Source organism: Tamandua tetradactyla, chromosome 7 (assembly GCF_023851605.1).
Source record: "Tamandua tetradactyla isolate mTamTet1 chromosome 7, mTamTet1.pri, whole genome shotgun sequence".
Classification (NCBI taxonomy): domain Eukaryota; kingdom Metazoa; phylum Chordata; class Mammalia; order Pilosa; family Myrmecophagidae; genus Tamandua; species Tamandua tetradactyla.
Genome location: NC_135333.1, coordinates 160,469,921 through 160,489,618, shown reverse-complemented (window position 1 = coordinate 160,489,618; position 19,698 = coordinate 160,469,921). Strand labels below are relative to the sequence as shown.

General features: G+C 39.9%; 1 long non-coding RNA gene across 1 annotated transcript in view; it reads left to right on the top strand.

Annotated features, from left to right (window-relative positions):
- Window positions 1–19,010, top strand: part of LOC143690284 (uncharacterized) — a 242,830-nt gene extending 223,820 nt beyond the window's left edge. Inside the window, exon 7 of the long non-coding RNA XR_013179113.1 lies at window positions 18,728–19,010. This is a non-coding gene — a long non-coding RNA (uncharacterized LOC143690284). The remainder of the gene's footprint in view (window positions 1–18,727) is intronic.
- Window positions 19,011–19,698: the final 688 nt, after the last annotated feature.

The following is a 19,698-nucleotide window of genomic DNA, read 5'->3' as shown; positions in this document are numbered from 1 at the left end:
TTGTCAAGAGGTTGTATCAAATCTCTAGAGACCTCAAAACATATCCTGAAATTTCCTTTTTAATGAATCTATTCATGTTTTTTCTACTATTATCCAGATAATAGGACAAGAAGTTAATGGAGGGTCCCAATTAGTTCAATTCTGTTGGATTAATGGTTTACTAAGCTGAAATCAAATCAACCAATATGGAATATATAAGGGTTACAAATATTCACATTTCAAATCTCATAGAAACAATACTTTGTTAACAGTACTAAGTTCCCTCAGCAAAAATAAAGCAAAAAAAAAAAAGAAAACCCACAAAACACAGCTTTTTACCAAAGCACAAATTGTACCTCATTTAATGCAACGCTCATTTTCCTGGAAGAGCATCTGGTTTCCTATTGCTATTGTAATCAAGGGTCAGTGCTTAAAATTGGCAACTACTTTGTAATCCATACTTAATTTCCTCAAGAAATATATACTGCTCAGCTATCTCTACAGTAAAAATTATGACAGTGCCCCAAGTGAGAAATGAGATCTTCCTACTTATTTTTTGTTTATTTGGTTTTTTGTTTATTTTCTACTTGTTTTTAATTATGGAAGTTTTGCAATGGAAACAAAAGTTGAGAATAGCATAATGAATCCCATGAATTTAACAGCAAGATTGGCACATAAGCAACTTGTTTCATGTATATCTACCCATGCATTTGATTCTACTCGTTCTTAGTGTAAATATTAAACGTGGTGTGGTAGAAGGACGAGTAAATGGAAGGCAAGAAACACGGGTCCAAGTGTTTGCTCTCTCTGGGGAAGTTCCTTCATTTCTCCATGAGTCTCTTACCTTACCTGCACCATGAGGCTCTCATGTCCAGATATTGTTACGCCCCCTTCACCATCTGGTTCTACACGTTAAGTTGCAGTAGTATATTCTGAAACAGTGTGGCCCACGGAATAAACCATGACATCTTTAATGACCTTTCTTTTTCTAAATAGATGCTTAGATACAATCTACTTACACCACAGGGCAAAATTATAACCCACTTAAAAAAGAAAATAGAACTTACAATGGAATAATAGTCCTTCTAACCACAGCTATGCAACCATCAGAATGCTGTCAAGACCTTAAAAAAAAGGTTGATGTATAAAAAGAGGCCCAAGCAAGTTTTATCTTGATTAAACATTTTGTGTATATATTAAATCAAGGAAAAACAAAATGGTTAATATCATAAATATGCTGTAAAATAAAGCATTCTGAAATAGACCTATTTCATATCAAGAGCTGAGCTCCAAAACCATAAAATAAGTGGTTCTATTCTTAGTGACAGAACAAAATGTCCTGAAACTTATTTTAATGTGATGAGTGTGCAATAAATCTAACAATTAAAATGATTGCATGTGAAGAAGTTTTGCAAAGATTAAATAAATGAAATAGAACCAATTCCATGTCATGGATTGCCTTGGCGTGTTCGTCATAAAGTCTAACACCACAGACCTAATCTGTCTTGTTCATCAATGTATTCCCATCCCATAGCACAAGTGTATGTATGTAAATAAATGAACCTTCTGATCAGGGTATACTGTGGAAAGAAATGTAAATATAACAAATATGAGTAAGGCATGCCTGCCTGGTTATTTGGTGTAGATTCATTGATATATTTTTTTAGATATGTTCAGAAAGTATTGGGTGTTAATTATATTATAGCTATTTCTATCTCCCTATCTATGCATCTGTGTATGGACAAGAGCCTGCATGCATTTAGCCATAATTTTGGTAAAGTAAAATAAATTGAAAGTAATAGGAAGCAGCAAGTATGAGAAAAAAATGTGTCTATGGACAAAATCTGAGTATAAAAAGACTGTGATAGATTGAAGGGAAGAGGTGGGTATCACGAGTTGGTTCAGTCACATCATTGGCAAGTTGATGCTAGTAGAACTGGAGGCCTGTATTTTTCTCTCCAAGTGGCCCTCTTTCCCCCAAATTGAACAATCCATGAGAACAGGAGAACACTGCAATATCTTTTATGACCTAGGTTTGGCAGTCACACCTGTCCCCTCTGTAGGTCAGCCCTCCCTACCTATTGAAGTGGAAGACCATACAAGTGTGTGAATGCCAGAAGGTAGTGATAAGGGGCCATCTTGGAGGCTCATGACATTGTTCACATTACTTGGCACAGGAATGTCTATATAATGGGTTCTTACTGAGGCCACCGGAGAAAGTTCTTACCCTCTGGGAGTCAGGGTCTCTAGACCCACAGAGCCTAAAATTATGGGAAAGGGAGTTGCAAATTTCCTTTGTGGATTAATGGGAATGTTGGTAAATATGAACTTATTTCTACTTCCATTCCTTCGTCCCATATATTGTATTCATTACAAACATAGTACTGTCCGCAGCCGTCTCGTTCGGCTTCTGATCCCCGGCCGGCGAAGGGAACAGGAGGGGAGAAAGAGACAGACGCAGGCAAACCGACTCGAGTGATAAACACGGGTTCGAGGCACGCAACGGTTGTGAGCACAGACCTTTACTGGAGTTAAGCTTGCATTCTCTGTTACAGGTTCCACGCGGGACAAGACACCCCGCGGGGGAACAACCTCTATGCGGCCGTCAGGTACGGCTCCCTGTGGGTCGTCTCCACCCACCCTGTCCGGGTAACCTCTTATATACTGTGCCCAAACCCAATAGGTTAGTGCCACGTATACAGAGGTGATTGGAAGATAGGGTTGGTGGGCGCGTGCGTCATACGCGGAAACAGGATGCGGGCGCCATCTTGGCTCACTCGATGGGCGGGGGAACTCTAGAGCAGGCTGCAGCGTGTCCACTAGGCCTGACCCGGGAGGCGGCTCTCCACATCTCCCCCTTTTTTATTATTTTTGGTCCGTAGACCCTTTCTTAGACCCAGTGTCTCCATTGATGAGTGAGCTCCCGTGAGCTTGATTAGCCCACTACTTGTTTTGGTGCTTTGGGGAGTCTGGACTAGGCTTGCTAGGCACCAACCAGAGTGCACTCCTCATATAGAGACCGGAGAGCCCGTGAACTGGAAACCACGTGACTCTCCCTGCAGTGCTTCGCCTCGCAACTGGGCTAAGCGGGGCTCAGGAGAGCGGCAACCAGAGTCGAGGGTGTCACTAGATGTCTCTGTGCAATGGCCAGAGTCTAGTCTGGCCAGGACCGTGACTCTGCCTTAGAGATCATCCTAAGACCAAAATTATGACATCTGGTGCCGCCTTTTATACCCGGGACACAGCCATGGGCCTTGCAGCGGGTCTTGCTTTCGAGCATCCCGCCCTGAGTGGCCGGGATGGGTCATACGGTGAAATGGGGGACTGGGCAGCAGGGCGGTCGTTGTCAGGAGCACCAGGGGCGAGTGACATAGCCAACATGGTAGTAACACGCAATTGCTGCTGTGTCTGGAACAAGCGTTCTAACAAGCATTTAACAGTGACTAATCCCACTAATAGTCCCACCGCTACGAGAATCCAAGTAGTCAAATTGGGCCAAGAGAACCAAGAGGTGACTCGGTTCCACAGACTTTGTACAGTCTCGCCCAGTTTGGAAAGGTCGAAGTCAACGGGGGTCAACTTGATATCCCCAAGCACTCGAAGGTCTGAATCCACCTGTTGGGAGAGGTTAGTAAAGGTAGGGAGGTTTTAAAGCTGGTCCCCTTTCTATACGATAGAAGGGTGACTAGCGCTCCTGTTGTCATCTTGTCGTTCGTCGCCATCATCAGCAGAGTTGGAGACCGGATCTGGTGGCTCTGGTTGGAGGCTTATCAATTTTCTGGGCAACAGTTCCTTGGCGTCCTCGGGCGACGTCACGGTTCTCACCAGTCTTTCCGGAACCCACACAGGTTGACGTCCTGGTTCCTGGGGAAAAACACAAACAGAGCCTCTGGCCCAGCTGAGCACTGGGTCAGGGCCTTGCCACTGTCCCGACAGGACATCCTTCCAACGGACTAGACCTCTATGTGGAGGACTCGGAGTAGTGTGCTGAAGAGCAGGTGTCATTCCTAGTGAATTTTCATTTAAAAAATTATATGTAAATAAGGCTACAGACAGTTGAGCCTTCGGGGACAGGCCGTGGCCTATTCCCCCTTTCTGTTTTTTGAGCAAGTCTTTAAGAGACCTGTGTGCTCTTTCAATGATTCCTTGCCCTTGAGGGTTGTAGGGGATACCATGTTTTAATTGCACTTCCATATTTTCACAAAATCTTTGGAAGGCTTTGCTGGTGTAAGCAGGTCCGTTATCTGTCTTTAATATTTTTGGCTTACCCCAAGCTGCCCAAGCGGCAAGGCAGTGTGCAATGACTTGGTGGACTTTCTCTCCTGTCTCAGCAGAGGCAAATAAAACTTGAGAACAAGTATCCACTGACACATGCAGGTATTTAACTTTACCATACTCTGAGTGATGGGTGACATCCATCTGCCAAATGTCTCCCGGGATGAGACCTTTAGGGTTAACCCCAACTGAAGGGACTGCTCTTTGTTCTACACAATTTCCGCACGCTCGGACTATATCTCTGGCAGCTGCACGCGGTATGCTAAACCGCTTAGCTAGGGTGTTTGCATTGACGTGAAATCTGGCATGGAACTCTTGGGCTTGCTGATATGGTGTCAGCACAGGGAAGATGTGCGGCTGTCGAGTGGCCACATCTACTATGTGATTTCCCTGTGCCATGGGGCCAGGCAGGCCTGTATGGGCCCTAATATGAGTTATGTAAAAGGGGTGTTGTCTAGCAAGTATTGTCTCTTGAAGTTTGAGAAAAAATGGTCTTACTGAGGAGGAGTACTTTATAATGCCTACTGTCTCTAAAACTTTTACAGAATTTACGACGTACAAGGAATCAGAAACAATATTCAGGGTAAAAGGGGCACTGGGGCCATATTGGAAAACGGCCATCCTCAGCTCCTTTAAAACTTTGTAATCATATGGCTCATACTGATTATTACCTTGGGGATTGATAATAACTGGGTACATTTCTGAGTCTGACTTTGATTCAAGCGGTTGGTAACCACCTGTCATACCAAAAGGTCTAAAGGTTGAAAAAGGAATCCAATTCCAGAAATGCCTCCCTCTATTGTTTGATGACGTGGGACCCTGAGGGCCTGCGTACGCAGGCGGGGGGCACAGCTGTAACTGCCCCTCCCTAGACCAGCCTGTAGGGGGTTCCGGGTCTCGCAAAGGAGGGCCACTGTAATTACCTAATTCGGCCACCAGAGGGAGCCCGTGGTGAGGGTTTTTGGCGAGATCACCAAAACCATTCACCGGAAACCGCCGCGCCCCTGCAGCAGGCGCTGGCGGGGCGGAAGGCTGCGTGGGTGAGACAGGGGGCCTCCCCCAATCGATCAGCGGAGGCGCGTCTGCACCCTCGGTCTCGTCACCATCTGACTCTGAGTCAGAGTCGTCTGAACTAGCGCCAGACTCTGGCGGCTTACAAGTGGGCGGCTCACTTTCACAGGAGCCGTCCGCTAAAAGGGTCTTTAAGGGAGCTAACAAAGGTAAACTTCCGAACTGCCCCATGTTTGCAGTCGGCACTGTACTTTAATCACTCGGAGAGCTCTTCCGAGTCCCCGGGGCTACCTGAAAGCCCGCGGGCCTTAACTCTCACGTAATAAGAAGTACTCACCTTCTCGCGGTGATCAGGCGCGGGAAGTCCGCTGCGAGCTCAGGATGCACGTCCTTCTCAGTTCAAGAAGAGACAGTACGGCTCTCCTTGCAGAAGAGGTGTCGAGAGAGAAGGTTCCCCGTACGGGCCACCACTTGTCCGCAGCCGTCTCGTTCGGCTTCTGATCCCCGGCCGGCGAAGGGAACAGGAGGGGAGAAAGAGACAGACGCAGGCAAACCGACTCGAGTGATAAACACGGGTTCGAGGCACGCAACGGTTGTGAGCACAGACCTTTACTGGAGTTAAGCTTGCATTCTCTGTTACAGGTTCCACGCGGGACAAGACACCCCGCGGGGGAACAACCTCTATGCGGCCGTCAGGTACGGCTCCCTGTGGGTCGTCTCCACCCACCCTGTCCGGGTAACCTCTTATATACTGTGCCCAAACCCAATAGGTTAGTGCCACGTATACAGAGGTGATTGGAAGATAGGGTTGGTGGGCGCGTGCGTCATACGCGGAAACAGGATGCGGGCGCCATCTTGGCTCACTCGATGGGCGGGGGGAACTCTAGAGCAGGCTGCAGCGTGTCCACTAGGCCTGACCCGGGAGGCGGCTCTCCACATAGTACCATATAATGGGCATTGATTTATCATCTATACTATGCCCAAGAGCACAGATTGGCAAACAAGCCCCATGGGCCAAATTTGCCTTGCCTCATGCCTTTTGTTTTTTTATTTTTTTTGGGGGGGGGGGTGACGTGGGAATCGAACCCGGGTCTCCCATGCCTTTTGTTTTTTTAATAAAGCTTGAATGAAACAGAGATACACCCATTCATTTATGTATGTATGTATATTATTTACCACTGCTTTAGACTACAAGAGCAGAGCTGAGTAGTTTTGGTGGAGACTATATGACTTGCAAAACTTAAAATATTACGTGGCCCTTTACAGAAAGTTTGCCCGCTTCTATCTTAGAGGAGAGCACAAAGGATAGAATCTCTAAGTTTAGTGCCTCAGATATCCCTTCATAAGGTTTTTCCAATGTCAGGCCAGCAACTTCTTGGAAAAGGGGGAAAAGGGTGGGTAATGTGATAGAACCAGTGGATCCATGACTGTATGGTCATTGTTTTGTCTCCTTTGCTGTAAATAAAAGCTGGGCAAAGGATTATCCACTTTTTTATTGTGGTAACTTTTCTTAAATTCCTGATCATTCATCCTTGATTTCTCTTACTTATGCAAATTGAGCAATGTCCTTGTTGGCTGCTGAGTTATCTTGCCTCCAGGTCTCCCTGTTATATTAATTATCTCCATAACTCTGTGAATTAACGCGTCCCTGCTCTGCATCGCTGTTATTACAATTGTGCTAAGTGTTGCCACTTGGCCCCTATTATTTTGAAATCCTACAATCCCCATTTATTATTAGTTTTGTAACAGCATCTCTTACATCAACCAGTGCTACTCTCAGTGTACTTTTTTTAGCTTTGTTAAAAGGAGTGCTTTCTGGAGCCTTCCTTGAAACAGAGACAATGGGTGGATTTTCTGGGTTTACATAGTACATATTCACTTAAGCATGCCTTCTTCCTTGAGCCTCTGAAACCTTCTTTAGTTATGGCTTTCTACTTCACTTACTGAAGACCGATATATTTTTTGAGCATCTAAAAGTCATCCAAGCAATGTGTTAGCATTGCCCGTTGGGGTCCTTGCCAAGGTATTAAATGCTGTATCATGGAAGAGTATCTTCATATCAATAAACTCTTCCTTACCTAGCCCTATGTTCCAACCCTACTGTCTTAGTTTGCCTGGGCTACTATGAAAAAGACCATACAACTGGTTGGTTTAAATAATAGGAATTTATTGTTTCTTGGCTTTGGCCCCTAGAATTTCACAAGCAAGGGCTTAGCAGGCCAGGATGGGTCTGTAGCATCCTGGTGCTTGCTTGTCCAATCCCTGGGATCCTTGGCTAACATTTTTACCTCTGTCACCTGGCAAATTGCCTCAGTCTCTGGATTCTTCTGATTTCTGGCTTCTACTGAAGCTTATAAGGACTCAATCATCAAGATTAAACTCTGTTCTCATTCTGTTCATACATACCTCAACTAAAAATGCATCTTCAAAGGCCTTATTTACAAATGATTTCATATCCCACAGGACCCAGGGTTAGGACTTGAACATGTCTTTTGTGGGGGATATGGTTCAATCCCCAGTATACACTAATGCAACACCCTTAGGATTCTGTCTTACAGTCTCTTGACTCTTGTTAGCTTGTGATGCCTATAGGATCTACAGCTCCTTAAGAATACGGTTCCTTTCTTCCCTTAGGCCCAGCACTTCCTATACTAGGGTTTGTTTTGACTTGATCCTGGTTATTGACATGGTGGCCACAAAAAGAGGTTGTAATAGGTAGAGGACCATGTGTTGTCTTACAAGGCAGAGGTCTCTGCATTGTCTATAAGCAGTGGGGATATGCTGACCTTTAACAAGATTAAGTGGACCACTTTCACAGGCCATAGGTTTAGGGCAATTCTGGCATTCAATATTTTTTAATATACTGATGCAGATATCCCTATCTCAGGTCTCAAGGTCCCACTCTTTTTCCTCTGACTTACTGAAATTGAAAAAAATTATTCTCTGGAGCTCTGCTAGCCTTATAATGGAATCTTGGGCTGATCATCAGGTTTTTCTACACTATGGATTCAGGACATGATAATTTCTTTACATGCTGTGAAAAGGCCCTGTGCTTTTAATAATTCGCCTTAAAGTAATGCTTTAACACTCTTGACTTTTCATTGTCTATATTGTCAGGCCCTAGCAAGAACCATCCAGTTCCATAGGCTTTATAATTTCTATTTCCCCCTGAACTTTCAAAAAATCTGAGAAATTGCACCTACTGACTTCTACTCTTGTCCCATTCACATTCACCTATGGCAAATTTTAACAATTGCAATGCTCCCAAATACCAGAGTTTATCAGGACTACCAAAACTACCAATGATGGTCCTCATTGCCAGCTGGCTAGAAGATAACCTAGTTCCAAATTTCCTTTTAGAATTCTTCTTTTGAGGACCACAGCTAATGGAGTTTTCTGAAAAGCAGACTGAGCAGAGTACAGATGTTTTAATGAGGTGCACGTGGTAAAGGAGTGCTATGACTCATTTCTCCCCAACTCTGCCTTTAGTGATTTCATAGTAGCAGCTTGAGATCAGCCATGGTAGGAGGATTTACACCATCTAAATTGGCAAGTGCTAGAAATCAGGGCTTTATTCCTTAAAGAACCCATCATTAAACACTGACCAGCATACCAGTGGTCAGAGATCTATGGATGATGATGGGTTTGCCATCATTATCATGCAGAAGAGGAGGATGGAATCAGAAAGCATGGGGCATCGGTGTAGGGAAACTCAGTCAAGAGTGCTCGTGGTGGTGATGGGAAGAGGGAGGATGGGACAGAAACTAAAATGAACTGTTCTCCTGGTTGTATACACTATATAGTAGGCCATTTATTCATTCATACACTCATTCATTCCATTGCTTTCTCAGAACCAATGGTATATAAGGTTATCTAAAATGACAAGGGATAGACTGGGAAAAAACTGCTTAGGGAACAGAGAACTCAGTGAATAAACTCCTGTGAAACTGGAATTTTTGTCTTCTGATGCATTAAAAACATGATTTTATGAGAAAAGAGAATTAAAAGACTAAAATATTAAATGATTAAAGTATTTCAATCAATCAAAAATGAATAAAAAATAAATTACTACAAAGAGGAGAAAAAAGTAAGTCTTAGTTTAATACCAGGCCTACTAATTGTAATAAATGATTAGGTTTACCATTTAGTGCCATAGGGGAAAATATGCGCATATTAATAAGTGATAAATTTTATGTTTGTTTCACTGCATTTTAATATGATAAAAATGGATTTTAGCATATTACAACTGTTTATACAATTTATATTTTATTTCACATACTTAACTTTCTACTGACCTTACAGTTATTAGTTCATTATTCATTCATTCTTTAGTGTCTGCTTTTCCCCAGTTAAAATTCTTCAACAGTTTTGTAATACTGTGAAGAGAAATCAAAGAAAAAATATATTGTCACTACCATGTGAAAAAATTATTATGCCCTTTAATAATATGTAACTGATTAATTTTATTGTTTTATTTAAGTTCTATTTACTATAAATATATGATAGATTTCTATTGACATTATTATGTTTTATCACAACTTAAAGAAACTTCATAGAGCCCTTCCCCAGATGGCAAAAGAGAAGGAAAGGGGAAACCAACCTTGGGCTACTGGTTAAAGTTTTATAATATAAAAGTTTGGCAACACATAGACATGTCCCTCACATTCAACATTAGAATACAAACTCCATGAGGGAAGTGACAGCATGTCAGTTTTACTCAATAATGTATTTCATGTTTCTAGAGCCTGGCACAAAATAGATGCTCAATTATTATTAAAATAAATATTGAATGAATGAAAGAATAAATGCATGTGTGTGTGATTAAATGAAGAAATAAATACCAGAGGTGAATAGCATTTTATGCATAGTTGCTGCTTACATAACTACTTTTATACGCATTTTCTTTTAGAAATCTGTAAATATGTAATAGGAGAACTGCAGGGGTGGGGCAGGGGGCTGCAATCTGGAGAGAATCAAATCAATCTTATCTGAAAAAGTCGTGGGTTTGGGTTATTTATTGCTGCATAATATTCTCTCAAAATTTAGTGTCTCCAGGCAGCAATCCATTTATTTGATTACAGTTGTGTGTCCCAGGTTTTGCAGGGATGTTTTGTGTCTCCTCAAGGTGGCATTAGCTGAACTGGGGGAGGTGATTCAGTGCCAAGACGGCCTCATTCCCGCTGCTTCTCTGGGTATTTACACTGCCTTTCTCACACCATGGTTGTGGCAGGGTGGTCCAATGCCATGCATGATGGATGGGTAACTTACTGTGGAGCGTGCAGGCAGAAGCTCCCATCCTTTTTAAAATGTGGGTCCTTACTGGCATAGCCTGGCTTTCTCTAACTGGCCACAGTCCAGATTCAAGGGGAGGACCTCAGGAGAGGGTGAGGGCAGAGAGGTGTGACTCATCAGGGAGAGGACTCCAAAAAAACAGTCTGACAACTTCTGGGAAATTCCATGAGGGAAGCGATTTGTCTATCTTGTTCACCACTAAATTTCTTGTCTACAGAACCATGCCTGGCACGTGGTAGGGTTAAACATTTATTGAAATAATTGAATAAAGGAATGAATGATTTATAGGGGACAATAAGAACAATTTTGGTTGATTAAAGTAAGGGAGGATTACACAGAGGATTGTCATAAGACAAGCAAACATTTCTAATTTTGAAGAGCAAAACTTAGATAAATTCAGCTGGGGGAGTTTGGAGAGATGCAGGATGTTATAGAGAAGACAGGAGCTTGACAGATGGCCTGACTCAGGGGAAATTAGTGGCCCAGACTTAAGAAAATCAAACTATCCAGGCAGTTTAAAGTTATGACATAGGAGACTTCAACCATTGTCCTTCCTTCTTTCAACATATGGTAAACAGATATAAATGGAGAAAGCGTTCTAAAAAAAAAGTACTAACATCTTCAAGGAATGGAGCTCTACCGAGCCGAAGCCGTGCCAAGTTATTATCACCATGTAAATGGTTGACTAGTTTATGTGTAAGCAGCTCTCACTGGTGCCAATTAACAAAGTTTAGAGGGAACTCTAATCAAGAAGAAGAAAATTAAAAGCACCAAGGAGAAAGAAAAAAAAGCACCAAGGAAAAAAAATTAAAAGCACCATTTATCTCTTAAATATGTGTTCGTTTCTGTACAATTAAAAGATTCCATTAAAGCAGGTATTATATACCGGTTTGTTTGTTTTTTTTAGTTTTGGGGTTTTTGTTGTTTGTTTTTTGGTAAAGTTTACATGTAGGGTTATAGTTTATTTAGAACAGAAATTCCCCTTTTGTAGCTAAAATTATGTACCCTTCTATGGACAAACATATAATCCTCATTACTTAACAGGGATCTGTTGTGAAAATTCAAGTTTTAATCCTCATGAATCGCACGATAAAACCTATATTTGAATTTTTACACAGGAGTATCAAGGCTGGTCAATGTCTTGGAACCCAGAGTGACGATGAATGAGTAACTGTTGTACCTATCATATTGTTGTTTAATCCCACTTGGGAGTTGGATTTCATTAAAATGTAGCAAAAAAAACCTCAAATATGCTCAAATACATTTGGTTTGGCAGCATGTTTCCAGTGTACAAGAGGCCCAGTTAAGTAATAGTCACCATGTTGGAAAATAAAGAAGGATCTAGTGGAACTCAATTTGCTCTTTTGTTGTTACTGTTCTATATGAGCTCAACCTGAACTACCTAAGATATGAATAAATGGTTCATATGTTAATATAATGTAAGCTTATTCAATCCAATTCAATTCAGTAAATTTTTATTGAACCTTGATTACATGCCAGCACTGTTCTATGGACTCAGAATAAATCAGCAAACAAAATAATCTTGATAAAAATAAATTATAGTATGAGAAGAGATGATGTGTGCTATGGAAGAAAAATAAAAATTGAGCACGGTAAGGGGATCAGGAGTCAGGGGATCAGGTTGCAGCATTAAATAGGGTGGGCCTCATGGAAGGGGGACATCGGAGCAAGGATTGGAGGGATACAAGAAACGAACATTCAAGCCAAAGCAAAATAATGGCACAAAGGCCTTAATGCCGGAGAGTATCTGACATGTTAAGAAACAAAGAAGTCACTGTGATGGCAGAGGAGTGAGTGGAGGAGGGGAGTAGATGAAGTCAGAGAGGTTATGGTGGTCGTAGGAGGCCAATGGGGTAGGCTGAAGTTGTCTTGGGCCCTTTAAGTATTTTGGCTTTCATTTTAAGTGAAATGAAGAACCATTACAGGGTGATATGAGGTAAATTAGGTTTGAACTAGGATTGCTGTGTTGAAAATAGCCCAGAATGGGTTAACAAGTCCAAAGTCCTTGCCTCACTGCTGCTAATTCCTGCATTAGTCATATTATGATGAAATTACACACATGATTCAAACAAGTGCTTTGGAACGCCTGATCTTTATTTCATCCCTGTTTTCTAATACCGTGTCAATTAGTCATCAACAAAGGGCGTTGGACATCCTAATAATATAGCCAGAATGAATGTGAATTTTTATTTTTTAGTTTTTGGTCCCAGCTTCTGTATTTCTGATTTCTCCACTGGTAAATCCCAAATTATGGAAATTTTAATGGCTTAAATTAATAATTAACCAAATGTTTATTGTATGTCTACTATGTGTCAGACACTGTTCTATGACCTGAAGATTCAGCAGTGAACAAAATATATCCTGCTCTCACGAAGCTCACATTAAAATTCAAATAGCATATGCACCAATATACATCTCAAAGGCTAGCTCTCATACGCGTCATTTAATTCCATTTCAAAGAGGTAAAAATGGGGGAATCATGCTTAAGCCTATCACCTCGTATGCCAGATGACAAGGCCTCAAGGATCACAAGTTCTCACAAAGTTTCCTGCCTTCGGAAAAGGAGCTTACTATTCTTTTACTTACTATATTCATTCCTCCTTTTTGGGAGTAATAGTGTTCCTATTTTCATTCAAGTTTCTTTCCTCTCCATGCAGATCATGTAAATGGGAAAAGAAAACCCAGTCCCAGCTCTAGTTACAACTGACTGACCTAAGCCAAGAGGGACAACCCATGCTCCTGGCTAGTGATTGACCCAATTCAGGTCAATGTGTTGGTAGGTTTTTGAGAGCTTCCGAGAAAGAAGCTTTGTTATTCTCCCAAGAGAGCTTCTTGGAAAAATGTTCTTCCTTTCTGCTCACTATAAATGAGAAGCCTTATAGCCACTAGCAGCCTTAGATTGAAAGAGCACTCTGAAAGGTGCCAAGGAACCATGGAAAGGAATGAATCTTCTCCGAGATTTTTGAACCTTTGGATCACAAAGCAAAGCTTGATGCACCCCTGGTCTTCAGTTCCTTACTCTAATAAGTTTCTCTGTTGTTGAAGCCTGAGTATGAATCAAATATATTTCTGTTTTTACAAATAAGGATTCCTGATAGAGCTACCTTTTGTCTGGTGCTGACTATAGTAACAAAGGAATAACAAAGAATCTCTGCCTCAAAGAATGTGCACATTAATGATGGAGAAGTAAACAGACAAATTATATAGTATGTTGGGTTTTAGGATAAAGGGAAGAAGAAGAGTCCACCTAGTAAAGAAAACTAACTTAGTCTGTTAGTAGGGGACAGTGAAGGGTCGCTAAGAAGATTTCTTGGAGGAGATCCCTAAGGTATGTCTTGTGAATGAGTGTGAGCTAGTCAGGCAGAGAAAGGGGAGGAGAGCATTTAGTTAAAAGAAACAAGTCTAACACTTTTTTGATGATAATAACCTGGTTAACATTTATTGTTTGCTGTCTCTCTGCTGTGCTAAAAGCTTTGCAGAAACTGTCTCGTCTAATCCCTACAGCAACTCCATGAAGAAAGTACTCTTTATAAATGGGAGGCTGAGCCTAAGAGAAGTTAAATGACTTGTACAATTTCAGATGGCAAAGGACTGGTAGAGCTGGGAACCATCAGAGGGAGTTTGCCTCTGGTTTCCACCGTTGAATCCACTACATAGCACAGGCTTCTGGGACTTAGAGATGAAAGAGAACATAGAGTACATGCAGAATTTAAAGTATTTCTTTATGTCTGGAGCATTGGATATGAAGAGTGGAAATAAATGAAGTTAGAGATGAAATCAGGAAATAAGATAAAAAAGATATGTTCAAGCATTTAAATTTTATTCTGAAAATTTAATTTCTCATAAAATGGAATTGGAATTGTTATAATTCTTGAATCTCACTAAACCATGCCTGACCATTAGAAAACATTCATATTAAATGAAGAAAAGTACTGAGATTAAATAATAGCAACATGATTTGTGATTATCTCAAAAGCATTGCAGAAATTCCTGGGATAATAAATTATATACATATCTTACAGTAACACAAACATACATGAAATTTAATAAACATTACCATACATAGTGAAAAGCTTTCTTAAATGATTTTGTGCAAAGCACACTTTTCTGTGACATAAGGAATGTTACAGATATCTATTTTAATGTACAGTAAAGAATGGAAAGCAATGCTATCAGACTTATATGCAATGCTTTCATAATTCTTGCATAAACAAGAATTCCTATGGCATGATGTATAAGCTAATGGACATTTACACATTAAAGTATCCATACTCAGAAGCTATTTTGACTGACTTTATTTAGATTTTATTTCTTAAAATTAAAACATTTATTTAGACACCACTTTTTGGCACATAAAAGCTTAGAGTATGTGAATTTTAAAATTGGTAAAGCTCCAATACATTTCAGTATTCAGAGGGCCCTCAGAGATTCTCTAGTCATAGCATATTATTGTACTTTTAAAAAACTGAAGTCCAAAAAGGAGAATCTGGACATGAATCCAGCTGATTTGACTCATGGTTCATACCACTTTTCACTGCATCAAACCAGTCAAGTGAAAGGGCCAATGATAAGCAAGTTCTCTGGAATGCACGGCCTTTATTTCATCTAAGTTTCACGTAACTTAGTCACTAGAAAGTACTTTTGGACTTCCTAATAATCTAGTCAGAACAAATGTGAATTCTAAAACATTCAATAAAAAATGTGAATGTACATTTACTAAATGATTTTGGACCATAACGGCATGATTTTGGAGCATAATGGCCCATACCTTGAAATCTCCCACATATACACATACATGCACACTGTGTGTTGTGTTTGGCAGATCCCGTATCTTTGGACATGACCAATTCAGCTGAAAAAAGTACTGTGAAAAATCTTTCTGATGTCACAGACAACTGAGAACTTTGCTAACCCTCAAAGTACAGCTGGACTATATTATTGCAGAGATATTTTATTTGCATTCCTGACCCTAGGATTAAGTGGATTTCCACCTGGTGCATTATATCATTCTTCTTCTATGATGAGAGTAAAATAAAAATAAAAATCCTAGCAATATAGCAACATTAACCATTATCAATCGAATTATTTGAAATTGTTTTTTATTTTCTATCAACATAGCAAGGCACTATAAAACCAACCAGATCTCATAAAAGAATTAGTATCAAAATATGATTATAGTTTATAGTTTAAAAATAACTTTGAACAAAGTTATAAAATGAAAGGAATATATAACTTAAATTATAGCATATTTAATGTAATTTAAATATCTAATTTAAGTGAAAGCATCTTTTATTCAATATGCTTTTTATATCATTAAAATATAAACACTAAGTAGCAGCTTAATGCTACGGGTTTTGTTCAAAGTCTCACAGCCAGTCAATACATAACATAGAACAAAACCCCAGGTCTTACTTGCGTTAAAGGACAACAGGGTTCATGTGAAAGGAAGGAAGGAAGGATGGGAAGGCGGGAGGGAGGAAAGAAAGAAGGAAAGAAGGAAGAGGAGATGGACATAGAGAGGAGAGAAAGAAAGAGAGGCCCTTGTTTCCATTGAGTTTGATAAATGAACTGCCCCAGGAGGTGCTTGGAGGGCAGGAGGGGCATTTTTCACCTCCCCTGCTCCTCCTGGACTGTGCCTAGGTCAGTGGCTGGGTTGGCACAGCACTCAGCCAGAGGCTCCTCTCCCAGGGCTCTCTGAATTCTGATAACACCAGTCCTTTCCCTTTGCCCTCCAGAAATGGTCATTGTGGGCCACCACTGGTGGTCCCTGCATGTTCAATCACTCCTTGTTGGTTTCCTTAACACTTGCCCACACCTTTATTTAGATTAAGTCTTCTCTATTCAATATTTTGGCTGTGATATCTGCTTCTGCTCAGACCCTGATGAATACAAAATAATACTAACAGCTAGTAAATATTACTTACTAGATGCTAGTCATTATGTTAGGACATGAAAATGACTTTTCTCAAAAATGTTTCTAACAACTGTCTGAGGCTGGTCCACCAGTGCTTTATTTATGGATGAATATTCTGAAGCTTAGAGAAGTTGAGTAATTTCCCCAAGGATACACAATTCATATGGATAAACTAGGACTCAAGCTTAGATTTTCAGGCTCTACTGTCTAGCCTCTTAATTCTTATGTGATCCTACATTGCAAATCATAACACCTCCAAGCAAATATCAAAGGAGCTTACTCATAAAAGGTCTTAGAAAAAAATTGTAGTAGAGAAAATCAAACCAGAAATGGCTTTCTAAATTGTTTTTTCAAAAAGGAAAAATTTCCACATCATACCTGACTATCATGGCATAAGATGATACAGCAGGTATTCATACCAATTAAACCAACAATGCATATTTTTACATGTGGAAAGTCTGGTTTTAACATTAGCTACGTGGTACTGAAATGCTTATATAAATTTGCCCAACAACAAGAGTGAATGATACAACATCTGTCACTGTTTTTCTTCGAAGATACCAATAGCTGTACAGACTAATCCTTAGAGGCAGGCTGAGCACATTCTGGATTTGATGTCTTGAGAATATTTACTGATCTGTAACTTATCACCCAGAATGAAAATCTGTCACTAGTTGGTTAGTTTAGTAGTCAGCTTTTCCACGAAACCCTGATATTACTTGTATTTTGTCCATATATTTTTTAAGTATATATATATATAAATATATATTTTTAAATCAAGTTAAATTTTCTCTTAACTTTGTCTACTTACCAGTATAAGGGGTATATATATTCAGATACTGTCTTTTAAAGTTACACTAAATTATGTTACTACTGAAAACTATAAGGACAAATTCATGCTAGAGTAAATGAAAGTAAAAATTATGGCTATAAAATTGAATTGATATTATTTATTATAAGTTCCTGTAATCTCCTTTGGTTATACTCTGCTATATTGGGTGGGAAAAAAAAAAAAGAAATATTAGCTCTGAGAGGTATAGGGATTAAATGAATTCTATTTTATTTTTATGTAGTTTATTTTAAAACATGAATGCCATGCTCATAAGTAGATTCAGTCTTCACCCATTTTACCTTGTATCTTCTCTAAAAAGTAAAGATAAATACACATATGAATGAAGGAAATAATAAAGTAATGAGCAAACACACCTCTGATTAGATTAAAAATTGTTTTGTTCTATATGCTGAGAGATAATTAATCTAACAATTGCCTTCTGCAAACATGTTAAAAGTTATTGTCTACTTGATAGTCCTCTGTTCATAGGGCAATTCATCACAGTTATTGGATATTATGTCTGAGATGTTGGTTTATAAAATTATTTAATCCTTTAAATAACTCTGGTATATTCCCAAAGATGAATAACAATTAAGAATCAGGTCATTGGTGTTAGGCCTGTGTTTAGGTGTCAGCTGGAGACCGGTAAGGTAATCTAGAATTTCTGTATGGAAGGGATATTGGAAGTTTAGGGGGGCTGCAAATAAAACTCATCTTGCATATGGAAGATAAAGTGATGCGGTCAGCATTTTAGCTTTGTTATCAGACAGAGCTAGAATGGAGAATGTGGCTTAGGTGAATGGCCAAATGGTTTGGTAATGTTCTCTGCTCATTACGTCCACTACAGCTCCACGTCAGTTATTAGGGCAGCCCACCCAATGGAAAACTTGGGGTCTGCAGAGGGCACAATCATTACCAACTCCCATAGCTCTGGAATAAACAGGGAAGGAAATAAAACGAATGATTCCTAACAAAAGACTTTAAGAAAATTGACATGTTGCTCAGTTGGCAGGAACAAAAAGCACACAATTTCTTAATAGGCATGAATATTTATTTGGGGTCAATAAATAAATAAGTGATGTAAAGTCCATAGCACTACATCAGGCACTTAGTAAGTGTCTCACAAATGGTAGTTATCATACGGCAAGGCAAAATGTCCTCATATTTCTGTTTAGGAAACTAAACCTTTGATAAATAATGTATCATGTCTAAACTGCAGATAAACAAGGATTAAAATCTGGGTCAGACTCTGCAGTAGGCAGAGTAATGCACTCTCTCCCCAAAGATGTTTAAGTCCTGATCCCTGGAATTTGTGAATATGTGACATTATTCGGCAAAAGGGAATGAAGGTAGGAGGTGATATTAAGGTTGCTAATCAGTTGATCTTATCTCGGATTATCCAGGTGAGCCCAATATAATCCCAAAGATTCTTAAATGTGGAAGAAGAAGACAGAAGAATCAGTGTCAGAGTAAAGTAATGTGAGAAAGATTTACCAGCTATTGCTGGCTTTGGGGAGAAAAGGAGGTCACAAGGTCAACCTGGAGAGCCTGAAAAAGGGAAGAAAATGGATTCTTTCCTTAAGTCTCCAGAAAGGAACGTAGCCCCAAGATACCTTGATTTTGACCCATGAGACACACTTTGCATCTTTGACCTCCAGAACTGTAAGACAATACATCTGTTCTATTTTAAGCCATTAATTTTGTTGTGCTATTTTGTTACAGCAGCAACAGGAAACTAATACAAACTGCAAGGTAACACATCCTCCGTTTCCCAGTACCCAAATAGACAGGGACTGAATCAAAGTGTGAGATCTGAGTGCTAATTTAGAAGCTGAGGTGGAAGGAATCCTAGACAATGTGCTTGAGAAGCAGGAAAGAGATTTTGAGACAAACGGGAGATTTGCCACTGATATACTTTGAGAAATACAATGCAGGATAGTTTGAAGAAATGAGTACAGGAAAGCTTTACGCTCTTATCTCAAGCACATGCCTGCTTTTGGAGAGACTGAATTAAATGGCAAAGAAATAGCGTTTCTATAACATAATTTTCACGAGCACATTGTGCTTCATAGGCAATTTTAAACCACACTGTCATTCTGTGGCTCCTTCAGCAAAAACTGGTAACAAAAATACAGATTACTCTAACGCAAAAGAATGCCCAAACGATGCATCATGTCCATTTTAACTCTGCTTTTTAATCAAACAGTAAACCAAAACATTTTGTCAAAAACCCAAACATTAAGATTAACTTATTCTGTTTTAGGAACTGGTAGAAATGGCTATTAATAGTTTAAATTAATCATGGTCTTCAAGACATACTAGTTCTCTTCTGAAATGGAGCTGCCTTGTGTTCATTTAACTTAGTAGAAATAGG